The sequence below is a fragment of the Salvelinus sp. IW2-2015 genome, linkage group LG4q.1:29 (genome assembly GCF_002910315.2).
Source record: "Salvelinus sp. IW2-2015 linkage group LG4q.1:29, ASM291031v2, whole genome shotgun sequence".
In the NCBI taxonomy this organism is placed as follows: Eukaryota; Metazoa; Chordata; class Actinopteri; order Salmoniformes; family Salmonidae; genus Salvelinus; species Salvelinus sp. IW2-2015.
This window is the reverse complement of record NC_036842.1, coordinates 22,510,542-22,528,653: the sequence shown is the minus strand read 5'-3', so window position 1 is coordinate 22,528,653 and position 18,112 is coordinate 22,510,542. Positions and strand designations below refer to the sequence as shown.

Sequence of the window (18,112 nt, the reverse complement as noted above, 5' to 3'; positions counted from 1 at the left end):
AATTAAGATGGTTTGGGATGAGTTGGCCCGCAGAGTGAAGGAAAAACAGCCAACAAGTGCTCAGCATATGTGGAGACTCCTTCAAGACTGTTGGAAAAGCATTCCAGGTGAAGCTGGTTGAAAGAATGCCAAGAGCGTGCATAGCTGTCATCAAGGCAAAGAGTGGTTACTTTGAAGAATCTCGAATTTAAAATATATTTTGATTTGTTTAACACTTTTTTGGTTACTACATGATTCCATGTGTTATTTCATAGTTTTGATGACTTCACTATTATTCTTCAATGTAGAAAAGCAAAACCCTTGAATGAGTAGATGTGTCCAAACTTTTGACTGGTAATGTACTGCAATTTGAGAAATCATGTGACTAAATTGAATAAAAAGAAGAAGAAACTATACTATGGAACAAAGATAAATTATATAAAGAATTTGGGCAAAGAGGCAAAATCAGCTCCATCAACCAATGAACCATATTTAGGAATGACATGCCAGCAACAAACGCAGACACTACACAGTCAAGTATTATTGACCAAATTATGGGAGACAAGCATTGTCATTTTGAATTCCGTAAAGTGAGTCTGGAAGAGGTGAAAAAGTATTGTTGTTTATCAACAATGACAAGCCACCTGGGTCTGACAAACTTGAATGGAAAATTACTGAGGATAATAGCAGATGATTTTGCCACTCCTATTTGGCATATCTTCAATCTAAGCCTAAAAGAAAGTGTGTGCCCTCAGGCCTGGAGGGATACAAAAATCAATCCTATAACCAAGAATAGTAAAGCCCCCTTTACTGGCTCAAATAGCCGACCAATCAGCCTGTTACCAACCCTTAGTAAACTTTTGTAGAAAATGGTTTTTGACCAGATACAATGCTATTTTACAGTAAACAAATTGACAACAGACTTTCAGCACGCTTATACGGAAGGACATTAAACAAGCACGGCACTAACACAAATGACTGATGATTGGCTGAGAGAAATTGATGATAAAAAGATCGTGGGAGCTGTTTTGTTAGACTTCAGTGCGGCTTTTGACATTATCCATCATAGTCTGCTACTGGAAAAACGTGTGTTATGGCTTTACACCCCCTGCTGTATTGTGGATAAAGAGATACCTGTCTAACAGAACACAGAGGGTGTTCTTTAATGGAAGCTTCTCCAACATAATCCAGATAGAATCAGTCATTCCCCAGGACAGCTATCTAGGCCCCTAACTTTTTTCAATCTTTACTAATGACTAGGGCTGTTTCGGTGACCATATTACCACCATGCCAGCGGTCACAAGTCATGGCCACAGTCAAATTCCACATGACTGTTTAGTCACGGTAACTAGGCTTTTCCAAAACTGAACTCTGATGCTGTTAATGGTCATTAGTAGCCTACAGTACCAAACTTGTCATGATGTGGCCCTTTCTGGGTATAGATTGTGGCTTCCCCCTCTCTCTCTCTCTCACTCTCTCCTACACCCAGGTTCTGTTATCTCAGGCCATAAATTCCTGGTCATGCAGAGGGAAAGACAGAGAGATAACAGGATTTTACGTGCCGAACTCCTAAATCCCCAAAATGGGAAAATGAAACAAAATGTCCACTTGTGAGAAGGTGGGAATGGTCCGTGGAGACTGAAGGGACTCGTATGATGAGTGTGTTTCATTTGGTGAGCTCAGAGAGGACAGGAAAATTGCTATATCTCTGAATGTGTATTTCTCAATTATGGGGTTTGCATCTAATTCTTGTATAAAATTGATGTAATATGATTTTAAACCTTTAATGTGAGAGAATTGTAATCCCTTTAAAGTTTAACTAAGTCATTGGCCTGCCCCCATGAGCACAGACATGATCAGGCGTCATAGAACCGCCATTTCTACTGTTACGAATTAAACCCCCTCCTGAGGAAATCCTCATCAGACCAGGTGTACCTCGTTGTAAACTGAGGTGGCACAGGTTTGAGTACCAAGACTAAGCAAACCCACAGCGTGAGCTGTGATTACGAATAGTTATTGAATTCCTAACCATACCACGTGGAGCATTGGCTACACGGCTGGAAATGTTTGAACTCTGAGACTATCGATCCATACAGAATAAGAGCAAATCTTACATACTAATTACTAGTCTGTAGCTAGAAATGATGTAAACCTGGGATGCGAAGACCGATAACCGCTGAAACATCTATTCAATGAGAACATTTCTGAATGGTACTCTGAAGTATCCATTCTAACCACGAAATACTTTGATTTTCAGGGAAACAGAAAGAGAGAGAGACAGACAGACTCGGATGAACTCTCTAGCAGACGGACTGACAATTCCAACAGAGATCACGATGACACATGGGCGTAAATATATATTAATTGCAATTATTCCCGAATGAGTGAGCGTTCATGTGCAAAGGATTAGCATTTCAATGAATATAATTATCAACCGTGTATAGTGATCCCTTTTGTCTTTCCCGCTCTCTCTCCGTCCACACCCACTTCCCTTTGTCCACCAAGCCATCATATAGGCTTAGCCCACTAGGTAATCTTCCCTATCATTTGATAGTAACATATCTTCTGTTTGTTTATGCATTTCTGTGATTATTTAGTTAGTTAGTAAATAAATTATTAAGCCAATTGGTGTATGGATGATTTATAGTAAAGGCTGGGTTTGTGTAGATAACAAACAATTTACGACGTTTGGAATGAGACTGACGTGAGGTAAAGAATAATTAATTAATAGAAGACTAATTGATCAGATATAAAACTTTCTGAAGAGTTATATTAGGAAATTATAACTTTGTAATCTGAAGATTTTCCTTGGTGCCCCACTTCCTAGTTAATTACACTTACCTGATTATTTTAAGAGGTGAAAATAGGCCAAATTATTAGGGTGAGGCACACGGGCTACTAACAGCTTACTGCACATAAGCTTAGTATTACTTTCTTAGAACAAGTATTTGATACACTGCCGATTTTGCAGGTTTTCCTACTTACAAAGCATGTAGAGGTCTGTAATTTTATCATAGGTACACTTCAACTGTGAGAGACGGAATCCAGAAAATCACATTGTATGATTTTTAAGTAATTAATTTGCATTTTATTGCATGACATAAGTATTGATTACATCAGAAAGCAGAACTTAATATTTGGTACAGAAACCTTTGTTTGCAATTACAGAGATCAACGTTTCCTGTAGTTCTTGACCAGGTTTGCACACACTGCAGCAGGGATTTTGGCCCACTCCTCCATACAGACCTTCTCCAGATCCTTCAGGTTTCGGGCTGTCGCTGGGCAATACGGACTTTCAGCTCCCCCAAAGATTTTCATTGGGTTCAGGTCTGGAGACTGGCTAAGCCACTCCAGGACCTTGAGATGCTTCTTACGGAGCCACTCCTTAGTTGCCCTGGCTGTGTGTTTCGGGTCGTTGTCATGCTGGAAGACCCAGCCACGACCCATCTTCAATACTCTTACTGAGGGAAGGAGGTTGTTGGCCAAGATCTCGCGATACATGGCCCCATCCATCCTCCCCTCAATACGGTGCAGTCGTCCTGTCCCTTTGCCGAAAAGCATCCCCAAAGAATGATGTTTCCACCTCAATGCTTCACGGTTGGGATGGTGTTCTTGGGGTTGTACTCATCCTTCTTCTTCCTTCAAACACGGCGAGTGGAGGTTTAGACAAAAAGCTCTATTTTTTGTCTCATCAGACCACATGACCTTCTCCCATTCCTCCTCTGGATCATCCAGATGGTCATTGGCAAACTTCAGACGGGCCTGGACATGCTCTGGCTTGAGCAGGGGGACCTTGCGTGCGCTGCAGGATTTTAATCCATGACGGCGTAGTGTGTTACTAATGGTTTTCTTTGAGACTGTGGTCCCAGCTCTCTTCAGGTCATTGACCAGGTCCTGCCGTGTAGTTCTGGGCTGATCCCTCACCTTCCTCAGATCATTTATGCCCCACGAGGTGAGATCTTGCATTGAGCCCCAGACCGAGGGTGATTGACGTCATCTTGAACTTCTTCCATTTCTAATAATTGCGCCAACAGTTGTTGCCTTCTCACCAAGCTGCTTGCCTATTGTCCTGTAGCCCATCCCAGCCTTGTGCAGGTCTACAATTTAGCCCTGATGTCCTTACACAGCTCTCTGGTCTTGGCCATTGTGGAGAGGTTGGAGTCTGTTTGATTGAGTGTGTGGACAGGTGTCTTTTATACAGGTAACGAGTTCAAACAGGTGCAGTAAATACAGGTAATGAGTGGAGAACAGGAGGGCTTCTTAAAAGAAAAACTAACAGGTCTGTGAGAGCCGGAATTCTTACTGGTTGGTAGGTGATCAAATACTTATGTCATGCAATAAGATGCAAATTAATTACTTAAAAATCATACAATGTGATTTTCTGGATTTTTGTTTTAGATTCCGTCTCTCACATTTGAAGTGTACCTATGATAAAAATTACAGACCTCTACATGCTTTGTAAGTAGGAAAACCTGCAAAATCGGCAGTGTATCAAATACTTGTTCTCCCCACTGTATCTCCCTGGCATATTATGCCGCAGCATTCAAGACATTTTTGCACTCACCTTGTTGTGCTGTGCTAACTTGAAGAGGAAGTTGGTGCGGCAGTCTTTGTGGGCAAATTTTGTCATCAAAGTTTGGCATTCTCTGTATTTATGATGCTTTCAAGACAATTGGGAACTCTAAAAAAAAAGTTGAATCATGATGACGTCAGTAATTTTCAGGTCGTAGCTCTAGAACGCGGCCCGAGTTCCCGATTTACAATTCCGAGGCGGATGAAAATTCAAAACGTATTTTACCAGTCGTAGCTCGTTTTTCTGATTTTGCAGTTCCAAGTTAGCAGTTGTTTTAAGCACGGCACAAATCATTCTTCATTAACAGCATGGCCAATGTTGAATGTTTATCTCAGACTTGGGACCACACAGCCACTCCACTGAATAGCAGGATAGTGATTGCTTTGCAATGCTTGCAGTTAGCCACTGATTACTTCCAAACCACAAATTGTTAAATTTGCGATTTCCAACTTGCTGTGTAATGTTTATGTCCAATGGCCAATGAGCACTGATATGTTTTATCTTAAATTTCTCTTCATATGACAAGGATTAAAAATCATTTGCCAGTAGATTGTCGGAGTTGATTCATGATGATGACTGCAAGCTAAAATTTTGAAAGTATGATGTTGACATGATCAGTCCAATCAAAGCTACTGTAGATATAACGTGATTTCACATAATTTTATCTGTTGCCAATGACCTTGAGCCTTGTAATGTAACTCTATGTCAGCACCCAAGGCACTTGAATTGTTGAGCTCTACCCTTAGACTTTGCGGTGACATAGTGTCCCCCATGAGTGACAGAACACTGAGCTGATCACAGCGCAACACTACATATTTTCTGCTGGCTTGCCCCACCACAGAAAGCACTGAGCTAGGCTGAAACCCCTGTATTTTGGAGCTCACTTACTCAAGAAAACAAAGAGACCATGTTTGTTCACGGCTTTATTAACTCAATGATATATATATATATATTTTTTTTTACATTGTTTGCAAACTGATATGTGACACATATTAATGCCAAAATAATACGCAAAACAGGCAACCACCCCCCAAAAAATGTGGGGCTCAAAATGACAGGTCGCCTATATCAGATACGTTTCTTCTTTCTTTGCATGGAAAGAATGTGCCCTTTTTAAATATCAAAACGACACGCCAACGTAGTGCATCCAGGCAACTAACAAGGACAACTACCCACAAAACCAACTTGGAAAATGGCAACCTAAATAGGCTCCCCAATCAGAGACAACGATAAACAGCTGTCTCTGATTGGGAACCCATCAACCTAATAACCCCTAGACAATACAAAATCCCCATTGATAACAAAAACCCTAGACATGACAAAAACCCATAGACAATACAAAAACTAAACAAATCACCCTTGTCACACCCTGACCTAACCAAATAATAAAGAAACCAAATATAACTAAAGTCAGGGCGTGACAATAATAGGCATGAGAGAAGGGGAGAAACAAATATAATATGAAGTACATTTAACCTGGAGGAGGAAATTATAATTATAATCAAAAAACAAACTTAACTTAAGTAACACTGAACTAACAATGATAAATACTGAGTATGCGCAGTGTGCGCTCACAGGGGATATTTCCGATGTTCTCCGCTGGTGTCAATAAGATGGGCTATACTGTTTTTTGCTCGATTAAGTTGATAACTAAAAGACAGATTAGTCCTTTCATAGTCTTCTCTTTACAGCATTAACCATTTGCTTTCCAAACTATGTTTTCCCGCAATTGTATTTTGAAATATTTTGCGATATGCCTGGCTTGGCCTCTCTACTTTTCACAGACAGTCGAAGCTCAACAATAATCTGCTCAAATTGCACACTCTGCCTTTCCTTCCGACTATAGGCAATGTGATTTACAACAATCCACAACAAAAAAGCTAAATAGGCCTATCCTCTGTGGCCAAATCATGCTTTTTTAGCCTATTTAGAATTCTTTGATTTATTTCTGTATAGACAGGAGTAGGCTATTTAGGCCATATAATTTTTGCAATTTAATTAAATGTACTTTAGGAAAAGCTTATCTTCCCTAGCCTTATGGACATGCTGCCTGTGCTTGCATATCAAAAACTTAACTGCACGTAACCTCCATTTGCTATTCGACTAAATCTATTACGATTTGTTTTGTGTGCCATTAGAATAAAAAATTATTCCACACATAATGTATATACCTTCATATGACATGAAAATGTGAGATACGGTAGTCACTGGGAAGCTTTAACCTATACGTCACCTCGTTGACCCTCCGGAGAACCTTGAATGGCCCCACAAACTGGGGGCTCAGCTTCTTGCAGGGAAGGCAGAGTGGGAGGCAGAGTGGAGGTTCCTGATAGAGAGCCAGGCATGATCCCCATGATGGAACACGGGAGTCTCACTGCGGTGGCTGTCAATCATTACGCGCACCTGGCATCAATCATTACACGTACCTGCGTTTCGTCATGAGGCACACCTGGACTCCATTACCTCCCCTTTATCTGACATTCCCTTAGGTTCTTTCCCTAGGCAGTATTGTTTCATGTCAAGACGCTACTCCTATGTTGTATAGTTTCATGTTCTTTCTTATATTACATTTATCACATGCTTCTCGACTCCCATCGTTTACGTTACACATAAGGACAACTCAGAGTATGCGATTCTGTTCTTTTGAAATAGACTACAATTTCTTCATATCATGTTTCCTTAGCCCTATCTAAAATAAAGTATGTATATATTGTAATGGTGTAGGCTATATTTAAAAAAAAAATAATAATAATTATGTAGATGTTCTGAAGGTCTGCATCAGTGGCTTGTAGGCTATGCATGGAAGCCAGGAGATGCTAAACCTGTTTATGTTAATTCAATCACCAGTGTGTCTATGTATGCAGATGACTCAACACTATACACGTCAGCTACTACAGCAAGTGAAATCACTGCAACACTTAATAAAGATCTGCAGTTAGTTTCAGAATGGGTGGCAAGGAGTAAGTTAGTCCTAAATATTTAAATAACAAAGCATTGTATTTGCGACAAATCATTCACTTAACCTCAACTAAATATTGTAATACATGTGGGAATTGGGCAAGTTGAGGTGACTAAACTGCTTGGAGTAACCCTGGATTGTAAACTGTCATGGTCAAAACATATTGATGCAACAGTAGCTAAGATGGGGAGAAGTCTGTCCATAATGTAATAAAGCATTTCTCTGCCTTTACAATACTATCACCAAGGCAGGTCTCATGGCTCAAAGTAGAGGAGAGATTGACTTAATCACTACTTTTTTGTTGAACGTATTGACATGCTGAATGCACCGAGCTGTCTGTTTAAACTACTAGTACACATCTCGGACAAACATGCACACCACATGCCACGAGAGGTCTCTTCACGATCCCAAGTCCAGAACATACGCACTATGCAAACACGTACACATGGATTTTGTATTGTAGATATGTAGTAGTAGAGTAGAGGCCTGAGGGCAAACACTTAATGTGTTGTGAAAAGTGTAATGAAATGTAATGTCATGTAATATTTAACTGCCTTAATGTTGCTGGACCCCAGGAAGTGTATTTGATTCCTTGGCAGCAGCTAATGGGGATCCTTAATAAATTGAAATACAATTCATTTTGAGATATTTGGCATAATAGACAGACATGTCCCTATTTCCCCAAAACAATGGCAGCCTGAAATTTCTAAGAGCAGTCTTATATTTAAACAGCTTATCATTTACAGTGCCTTTGGAAAATATTCAGACCCATTGACTTTTTCAACATTTTGTTACGTTACAGCCTCTAAAATTGATTAAATAAAAAAATATCTGCAGCAATCTACACACGACACCCCAAAATTACAAAGCGAAAACAGGTTTTTAGAAATGTATTAAGAATAAAAAACAGAAATACCTTACTTACATAAGTATTCAGCCCCTTTGCTATGAGACTTGAAATTGAGTTCAGGTGCATCCTGTTTCCATTGATCATCCTTGAGATGTTTCTACAACTTGATTGGAGTCTGCCTGTGGTAAATTCAATTGATTGGACATGATTTGGAAAGATACACAACTGTCTAATTGGCAGTGCATGTCTGAGCAAAAACCAGCGATGAGGTCGAAGGAATTGTCCGTAGAGGTCCGAGACAGGATAGTGTCGAGGCACAGATCTGGGGAAGGGTACCAAAAAATGTCTGCAGCATTGAAGGTCCCCAAGAACACAGTGGCCTCCATCATTCTAAAATGGAAGATGTTATTAACCACCAAGAATCTTCCTAGAGCTGGCCGCCTGGCCAAACTGAGCAATCGGGGGAGAAGGGCCTTAGTCAGGGAGGTGATCAAGAACTTGATGCTCACTCTGACAGAGCTCCAGAGTACCTTTGTGGAGATGGGAGAACCTTCCAGAAGGACAACCATCTCTGCAGCACTCCACCAATCAGACCTTTATGGTAGAATGGCCAGACGGAAGCCACTCCTTAGTAAAAGGCACATGACAGCCCGCTTGGAGTTTGCCAAAAGACACCTAAAGACTCTCAGACCATGAGAAACAAGATTCTCTGGTCTGATAAAACCAAGATTGAAATCTTTGGTCTGTATACCTAACGTCACATCTGGAGGAAACCTGGCACAATCCCTACAGTGAAGCATGCTGGTGGCAGCATCATGCTGTGGGGATGTTTTTCAGCGGCAGGGACTGGAAGACTAGTCAGGATCGAGGCAAAGATGAACGGAGAAAAGTACAGAGAGATCCTTGATGAAAACCTGCTCCACAGTGCTCAGGACATCAGACTGGGGCGAATGTTCACCTTCCAACAGGACAGCGACCCTAAGCACACAGCCGAGACAACACAGTAGTGGCTTTGGGAAAAGTCTCTGAATGTTAATGAGTGGCCCAGCCAGAGCCCGGACTTGAACCCGATCGAACATCTCTGGAGAGACCTGAAAATAGCTGTGCAACAACGCTCCCCATCCAACCTGACAGAGCTTGAGATGTTCTGCAGAGAAGAAAGGGAGAAACTCCCCAAATACAGGTGTGCCAAGCTTGTAGCATATACCAAAGAAGACTCAATGCTGTAATAGCTGCCAAAGGTGCTTCAACAAAGTACTGAGGAAAGGGTCTGAATACTTATGTAAATGTGTTATTTCAGAGAGTGGAGGAGGGGGGTGACGTGAGAGAACTTGGAAAGGTTGAACACCAGACGGGCTGCGGCGTTCTGGATGAGTTGTAGGGGTTTAATGGCACAGGCAGGGAGCCCAGCCAACAGCGAGTTGCAGTAATCCAGACGGGAGATGACAAGTGCCTGGATTAGGACCTGCGCCGCTTCCTGTGTGAGGCAGGGTCGTACTCTGCGAATGTTGTAGAGCATGAACCTACAGGGTTAGTGCTAGTTAGTTAGTGCTAAACACAGCTTCTAGAATCCTGACTAGAACCAACAAATGTGATCATATTATTCCAGTGCTAGCCTCTCTACACTGGCTCCTGTAAAGACTAGGGCTGATTTCAAGGATTTACTGCTAACCTACAAAGCATTACATGGGCTTGCTCCTACCTATCAACCTTGAAAGTTCTTCCGGCTGAAATATCTACCATGACCCTTACTGGGTGAAGTGACTTATCTCTCATGGAATGAGTGAACTCAGGACCTCTTAAGGTTTCCAATGAGGAGTTTCTGCTGTACATTTCATAGAGGAAGAAGATAACACTGGGCACCTGCAGTATCAACCAGAGGGTCATGCTGAAACTCTCCTAATTCACCCATAAACCTTTTCAACCAGAATGCACTTTTGACAGATACAGGTTCACACACACACACACACACACACACACACACACACACACACACACACACACACACACACACACACACACACACACACACACACACACACACACACACACACACACACACACACACACACACACCTGTGATAATTAGCTAGATAATGAAATGACATTGCTGACGGAGTACTCGTGGAGTTGAGACAAACATCATGATAATATTGTACTACTGCATAAACCTTCTGTTTTTATTAAGCTCACACTGGCAATTAAGCACAACGGGTGTAATTTAGCCAAGTATTGCAATCGGCTGAATTAATACAGGACGGTTGAAAAGGTGACTGGACACAGATATTGGATTATGCCTTTGGACTGTGGTTTTGTTCAAGTGCCTTAAGAAATGATCAAGTTAACCACAGTGCAGTCTGTAACTCTCGAGATGAAATCACCTGTCTAAAGTTGATCCATCTGATTGATGTCTCATGTACGGTGTCTCTATAAATGTTCTGTTTCACTTGAAATGTAACTATTTTAGGCCCCAAAAATATAGCAAAAATAAAGCATTGTATAAAAAAAGCTTTCCTGGAAGGTTCATGTCAATTCCTCTTTTCCATTTAAATCAAATATTTTCATTTGAACATGTTTAGAGCAGTGATATTGCTACGGCTACTCATTCTTGTGTAACTGGAACAACTCCTTGTGCTTCAATGAAAAGCGTCAGAGGAGCTGAACAATTATCCATCCTCGCTCCTGTCCTTCTACCCTATCTCCAACCCTCTCTTTGTCTGTCCGTCCGTCCGTCCGTCCGTCCGTCCGTCCGTCCGTCCGTCCGTCCGTCCGTCCGTCCGTCCGTCCGTGTAACAAGGCTATTAGCAGCTCCAACCCAGCATCCAAACACACTAACAGGAGGAGTGAGGGTATTTATAATGTCACAGTCCTGACCAGGATAGATGGACACAGCCAGGACCTGCACTGCCAAGTCTAGTGACTGTGTTTATATATCACAGCTCCTCGTCAGACCTGGCCTCCTTATCCTTGTAATTTTAAGGTCGGAACCTTTTTGGCATTCAATAGGAAATGTTATGTTAGTGTTATGTTATGAACAATAGCTGAGGTGCCACTTGTTCCAGGGTGTTGTACTGTATGTTGTTACAGCCCATGTTTATAATTTTGTTAATAGTATGTAGAAGATGTCAGTAGGGATCATGGTGACTGTTGCCGCGTTCAAGACAATTTGGACATTTCCGACTTCGAAACTTATTGTAGAAAGATGAGGTATGAGTTTCCCACTTGGAAAGTATCAGAATCAACCAATATGAAGCTCTTCGCAAATAACTTACATACATTTTAACTCGGAGGTTCCAAGTTTCTGAGCTGCCTTGAACACGGCATAAATCCTTGACTATGACAGGAAGTACCATGGTGATGGGGCATGCAGTCAGTTTCTTCACTGACCATTTGGTGTGTTTCCGAGATGTTTTTAAAGTGACATGATTCTTGAGTTTCCCACTTGGAAAGTATCAGAATCAACCAATAGGAAGTTTTTCACAAATAACTTGCGCACATATATAACAACTTATGTCCCTTCTAGAATCACAGTTTTTCTTTTCTTCTTTTCCTCCCCTGATCCCTCTTCTGCTCCTGCTGTATGTGTGCTATATGGCCACACAGCAAGCAGCTCCGGGTACAAGAATGCTAGGAGGAGAAAGACAACACATTGTGCTGTGTTTCAAGCATGCAGATCTAATGAAGAGAATCTCCTGCGTTAACACGTACCAACACACACAATAGAAACCATGGAAACTACTGAACCTGCTGCGTTATCTCTGGAGTCACGACACATTCACAAATGCATTCACACACCTTTGGTATTTGGCTGGATACAAGGAAGGATCTGCATACTACATGTTCTTACCTTTGTGTTTCTGTCATACAGCGGCCTTTATTACATGACTGAGGAGGACCAGGCCAACTGATATGAGAAGAATACACTGCCAAGGAATGTCGAGTCACATGCAGCAGAAAAGAAGGGAGGAGAGAGTATATTGAAAAAGAGTTGATGGTTGCCACAGTCAGAGGTAAGACAATTTGAAAAAGCATGGGAATCCCTCCTCGAAGATCATAATTGTACGTCTGAACTGTTTACAACATACCAACTGTACTGTACACGGTTGGAGAACAGTCATATATGTGTGCACATTGCCTTTCAATTCTTATTACTTAAATGTAAAAAAATGCAGAATAAAAAATACCATCAATAAGGGGTTTCTTTATAGTGTTTTCCTTTTTGTCTAAATACTGCCTATAAGCTTGATCAGAGAGTGAAAATACAACACAAGCGGTAATTCATGTTGTCCTGGTAACCTCTGACTCATATCATGCTCAAGCATGAGCCACAATGTTGTTTTATGGTTGAGTGCATGTTGTGCATTTGTGTAAGCCTGTGGTCACATGCAGTGGAGAGGTACAGAGGTTGACTGCTCTCTCATCTCCTCTCCTTTATTACAGTGACTGTAGCTTTCGGGCTGGCGGATGAGGATTCACATTTGTTCCCAATAAGAGGACGTCACTGCTCTCTGCAGATTTGGGGCAGTTATGCTTGAGGTCATGGTGGGCTGTGAGGGGACAAGGAACGGGTTGTTGTGGGGACATTCATGCCTACAACAATACGCCATGGTTGTGTTCAGCAGGCATGACATGGGAAATCATTTTAAACGGAATGAGGTACTACTCCGTTTCCTGCCTTTTGAAAGGGACACCGTGCTCTCTGTTTCCCTTTCTCCCTGCAGCAAGACAGAATCTCTCCAAGGTGAGTCATTAAGGTGTGTCCAAATTTGGTTTTGCGTGTGTGTAAGGCTTAAAGGGAAGGCCCTCTCCTTTGGCTTGGGTTAACAGGACAGTTCAGCTCAGCACAGCTCTCCTCGAAGACAGAGTTCCCCAACCCTGGTCCTCGAGTACGCTCAACAGTACATATTTTTGTTATAGCCCTGGACAGACTCACCTCATTCGGCTTATTGAGGGCTTGATGATTGGATGACAAGTTGAATCAGGTGTTCTTGTCCAGGGTTACATTAAAAAAAAATATTGTTGGGGATACTCGAGGACCAGGGTTGCTTTAAGACACCTTTTTTAAAGCCCAAAAATATTAGTATCAGTTTAAAATAGGATTATATTTCACATTGCCCAACTGTAATTCTATTCTAGGCTAAAGATTCACATGATATAATGGCATTATTCTGTTAGAAAGTAGAACATGGAAATGTTCCAGATCACTAATAGGGTGAATGTATAGACTGATGTTTGCTCTCTCACCAGGTACAATAGGTAAACCCCTGCTATAAGGAACCCTAGCAGCTGCCTAAAGTGAATGGGAACATCCTAGAGAGAAAACCTTCACTGTTTTAAAGAAGGGATTCTCCCATCTGAGCCTGGAGATACGATCATCCTCAAGGTAAAAGCCATGTTAGGCTGATGGGTCACTGCCAATTGTGTGTCACACAGACACATGATGTGTTTGTGTGTGTGTGGGTGGGTGTGTATGAATGAATGAGAGCAGCATTTCAACATTTCAATCAATCAAAGTTAGGACCCAGAATGAAAATTCTCAGAAATTGTGAAACCATGTTTCCATCTAGTGTTGACTTTGCGGTGGTGAAAAAGTGCTGACTACACTACATACAGTGCTGTAGCAGTTAAGGCAGACACGTTTCATTTCTCATTTCAAACAGCTGTTGTAAGAACCCATAGCCCATGTCCAACTCTCTAATACAAGAAAAGGAACCATTATATTCAGATTAAGCCAAGGAGCATCTGAGTACTGATAAAAGATGATATCAAACCTTTGTGAAAGACTTCCATATCATGATATATCCTGTGGTCTTTGTAATCTAATCTGTATAATTCCCCCAGTGAGCTAAGCAGTATTTACCCCCTTAACCATGTCAATCATCATCCAGGGGTGTTTGTGATAACTAATGACGGTGAGTGATTTTTGATTTGATTTGAGTGGCTGGAAGGAGGACAGCAGCAGAGCGGAGGGATGGAGAGAGGTACTTAGTATTGGCTGATAAAAGCTGGCCTGGGTCCAGCGGCTCCTGTCATTGTAATGCTGTGTACAATAATCTCCCTGCTCTCTCTCTCCCTAACACTAATTCTAACCTCAACCCTAAACACCCTAGAAATAGCATTTGCCCTTGTGGAGACAAACAAAATGTCCCCCAGTAGGTCAGATTTTTGTTCTTTTACTATTCTTGTGGGGACTTCCACACGTCCACACACACACTCACACACATACACACACTCTTTTACGCTACTTCTACTCTCTGTTCATCATATATGCATAGTCACTTTAATCATATCTACATGTACATACTACCTCAATCAGCCTGACTAATCGGTGTCTGTATGTAGCCTCGCTACTTTTATAGACTCGCTACTGTATATAGACTGTCTTTTTACTGTTGTTTTATTTCTTTACTTTTTTTTATTTTTTTTAAATTAATATATATATTTTTTTTTTGGGGGGGGTTGGATCAGCTTAATCTTGCGGAAAGAATGTTGCTTCCAATGTAATTGTCTGCATCATTTCCAATCCCCCATATTTTTTGGGGTAAATATATATATCCATACACGCATGCATACATATACACATATATACATACACATACCTATATAGACATACATACTTTTTTAAAGAATATACCTTTATTATTATTCCCCGCACCCTACCACCGATCCCCCAATTGGAGTAAACTAATAAACACTTCTGCTTTTACCTTCAATTTATACATCTTATACCCATCTTAGAGACACAGTCCACTTTACAATAGTTTCTTCTTATTGTTCTTAGTCCTTCTCTATTTCTGTTGTCCATCCAATTTTATTTCCACTTGTAATGTGCTATTTCACAAAGCTCCGCACCTATACACATTTCACAGATCCCGTATGCCTACATTGTTTATCTTGTTATTAGTCACCCTTCAGTTCCACTCAACCCTCCCATCTATCTTCCAACATCATCCATTTCGGATTTTATTTGCCATATATTTTTCAACTGTGCTGTGATGCTCACAAAAGACTTGAACCTTCCTATTTTCATGCTTCTATAGATTGTAAATTAAAATAATAACATTTTTGCTAAAATAATTATTATATTATTGATTGATTGACTATGGCTTTTCAAATCCCCAGTATTGCTATCTGTAGCGTTAGTTTTAGGCAAATGTTGCAATTCTTCAGCCATTCCTGGACTGTGACAAAAACGAGCTACATATGGACAATACCAAAATAAATGATCTAATGACTCTGCCTCCTCACAACAGAATCTGCAGAGCTGGGAAGATTGTATACCCCATATATATAACATTCTATTAGTTGCAAGAATGTTTTGCGTATCAATTCATAAACCATGTGCATGGAATGGGTACATCGAAAATCTCTTCCCAACTATTTTGCAATTTATATGGCACAGCTGTCAGTTTTTTGGTCCTTAAATGAAATTGGTATATGTTTTATTTATCACACTTTTCTTTAACCATTTATGTTCTTTAATACAGGGCCGACATACAAGTTCCTTACTTTTTTCCCCTTCTACTTGCCTCTTCCATTTTTGTGGTAATGCTGAATTAATTGGTTGTAATTTGGGTAGAGCAGACATTTCCTGTGTTAGCTGCATATGTGAAATACTCCACCAGTCCTATTTATGAATCATTCACAAATTTATACCTTTTTAAACATTCTTCATAAATAAGTTTTTTATCATTACTATATTTGAATTTAACCACAATATTTGTTGTACTATTTGTTCCGTCTTTCAGGTGGATTAACTGAAATTGCAACAACTTTCTAAGGCTTGTTTAAAAAATAAGGATATTTTGGAGATTATTTCCTTTTCAAACAACCGAAAGTGAGCAGGTGTAATCTAAATAAAGGGGAAAGGCCTTCTTGATATAGGATGAGACATTCGTACCAATTTACTAGAGAACCAGTTTGGATTTAAGTATAACTTTTGTATGACTGATGCCTTTAGTGAGAGGTCTAATGCTTTAATATTTATATATTCTGCCCCTCCGAATTCATTCGTTATATAAATAGCCCTTTTAATTTTTCTGTTGCCGTTCAATAAATTGGAATATTTTTTGTTCATTATATATTAAAAAGCAGGTCACTACAGGTGTAGGAACAAAACCATAATAGTCAAATGTGTATCATACTGTGATATGACTAAAAGTTAGTAATCAGGGTTGATTTTTCCCTAAAAATTGACAGGTTATTTTCCTTTTCCATGGTAGCAGTATTTTATCTATTTTTTGCTAATTTTCTATAAAATTTTTTGATGTGAGATCATTTCTTTCTTTTGGGATTTTTATACCGGGTATGTCCACATCTCCGTCAGACCATTTAATTGGTAACTACATGGCAATATAAAAATGTGTATTTTTTATGATCCAATACGTAATATGTACATTTATCATAATTTGGTTTATAATCCAGAGAGATAGCAAAGGTATCTAGTCCTCTATGAGGCCCTGGAGAGACTCTAGTTGTGGTTTTAAAAGAAAACATGAATCATCAGCATACAATGACCCTTAGTTTTTAAGCCACGGATTTCTAATCCTTAATTTTAATGTTTGATCTAATTTTAACAGCTAACATTTCGATAGGCAATATAAATAGATATGCCGATAGTGGACAACTTGTTTACTCCTCTAGATAGTTTAAACTTTCTGAGATGTAGCCATTATTTACTATTTTACACCTTAGGGTTTTACTATACATAATTTAACCCATTTTATATAGAGATTCCCCAAAATTGAATATTCTAGGCATTTATATATAACTCCAGTCGTACTTTATCAAAAGCCTTTCAAATCAGCTATGAAAACCAGGCTGTGTCCCCGATATTTCATAGTGTTCTATTGTTTCCAGTACTTGCCTTATATTATCTCCAATGTATCGTCCATGTAAGAAACCTGTCTGATTAGGATGAATAATATCTGACAAAACTTTTTTTATTCTATGCGCCAAGCATTTTGCTAGGATTTTGCATCACAACACTGAAGTGTAAGAGTCTCCAATTTTTAATTGGACTGGATCTTTATATATACCACTTGGGTCCTGTTCAGTAATACACGATATCAGACCTTCTGTTGCGTGTCTGATAATCTACCATTTATATAGGAGTGGTTAAACAAGCTAATAATGGTCCTTTGAGTATATCAAAAAGTTTTGTATACTTCCACTGGTATGCATCAGCCCTGGAGTTTTCCCATCTTTAAAGGCCCAATTGCATCAAGCAGTAGTTCGTCTGTAATTGGCCTTCACATGAGTTCTTCTGTACAGATGTTAATTTTACATTATTAATAGGAACAATCATACAATTATTTTAGTGGAGATGGAGGAGCCTGAAACGAAAACATATTCTTTAAGTACTTTAAGTACTCTTTCAAAATATATTTTGGTGAATCATGCGTGACTCCATCATTGTAACAAGTTTTAATACATTTTTTTTGGTAGCATTTCTATATTGAAGATTGAAAAAGAATTTGGTGCATTTTTCCATATTCCATCAGTTCGCTTTATTTTATAATATATTACACTGGATCTTTCTTGAATTAAGTCCTCCATTTCTTTTTGTTTTTCCTCTAACTTATTCTTGTGCCTCTGTGGTACCGTTTTTATTGCTATCTAACTGTACTGTTAGTCCTTCAATTTCCTTTGTTAATATGACTCTTTTGATCTAAATTGCTTTTGTTTTATAGATGAGTACTGAATTGCATGGCCTCTAAAGGCACACTTAAAAGCTGTCCCATACAATAAG

General features: G+C 39.9%; 1 long non-coding RNA gene across 1 annotated transcript in view; it reads left to right on the top strand.

Annotated features, from left to right (window-relative positions):
• The first annotated feature begins 12,816 nt into the window (after window positions 1-12,816).
• LOC139027212 (uncharacterized) overlaps window positions 12,817-18,112 on the top strand; it is a 10,818-nt gene continuing 5,522 nt past the window's right edge. The window contains exons 1-2 of the long non-coding RNA XR_011479275.1: window positions 12,817-13,102; window positions 13,609-13,744. This is a non-coding gene — a long non-coding RNA (uncharacterized lncRNA). The remainder of the gene's footprint in view (window positions 13,103-13,608; window positions 13,745-18,112) is intronic.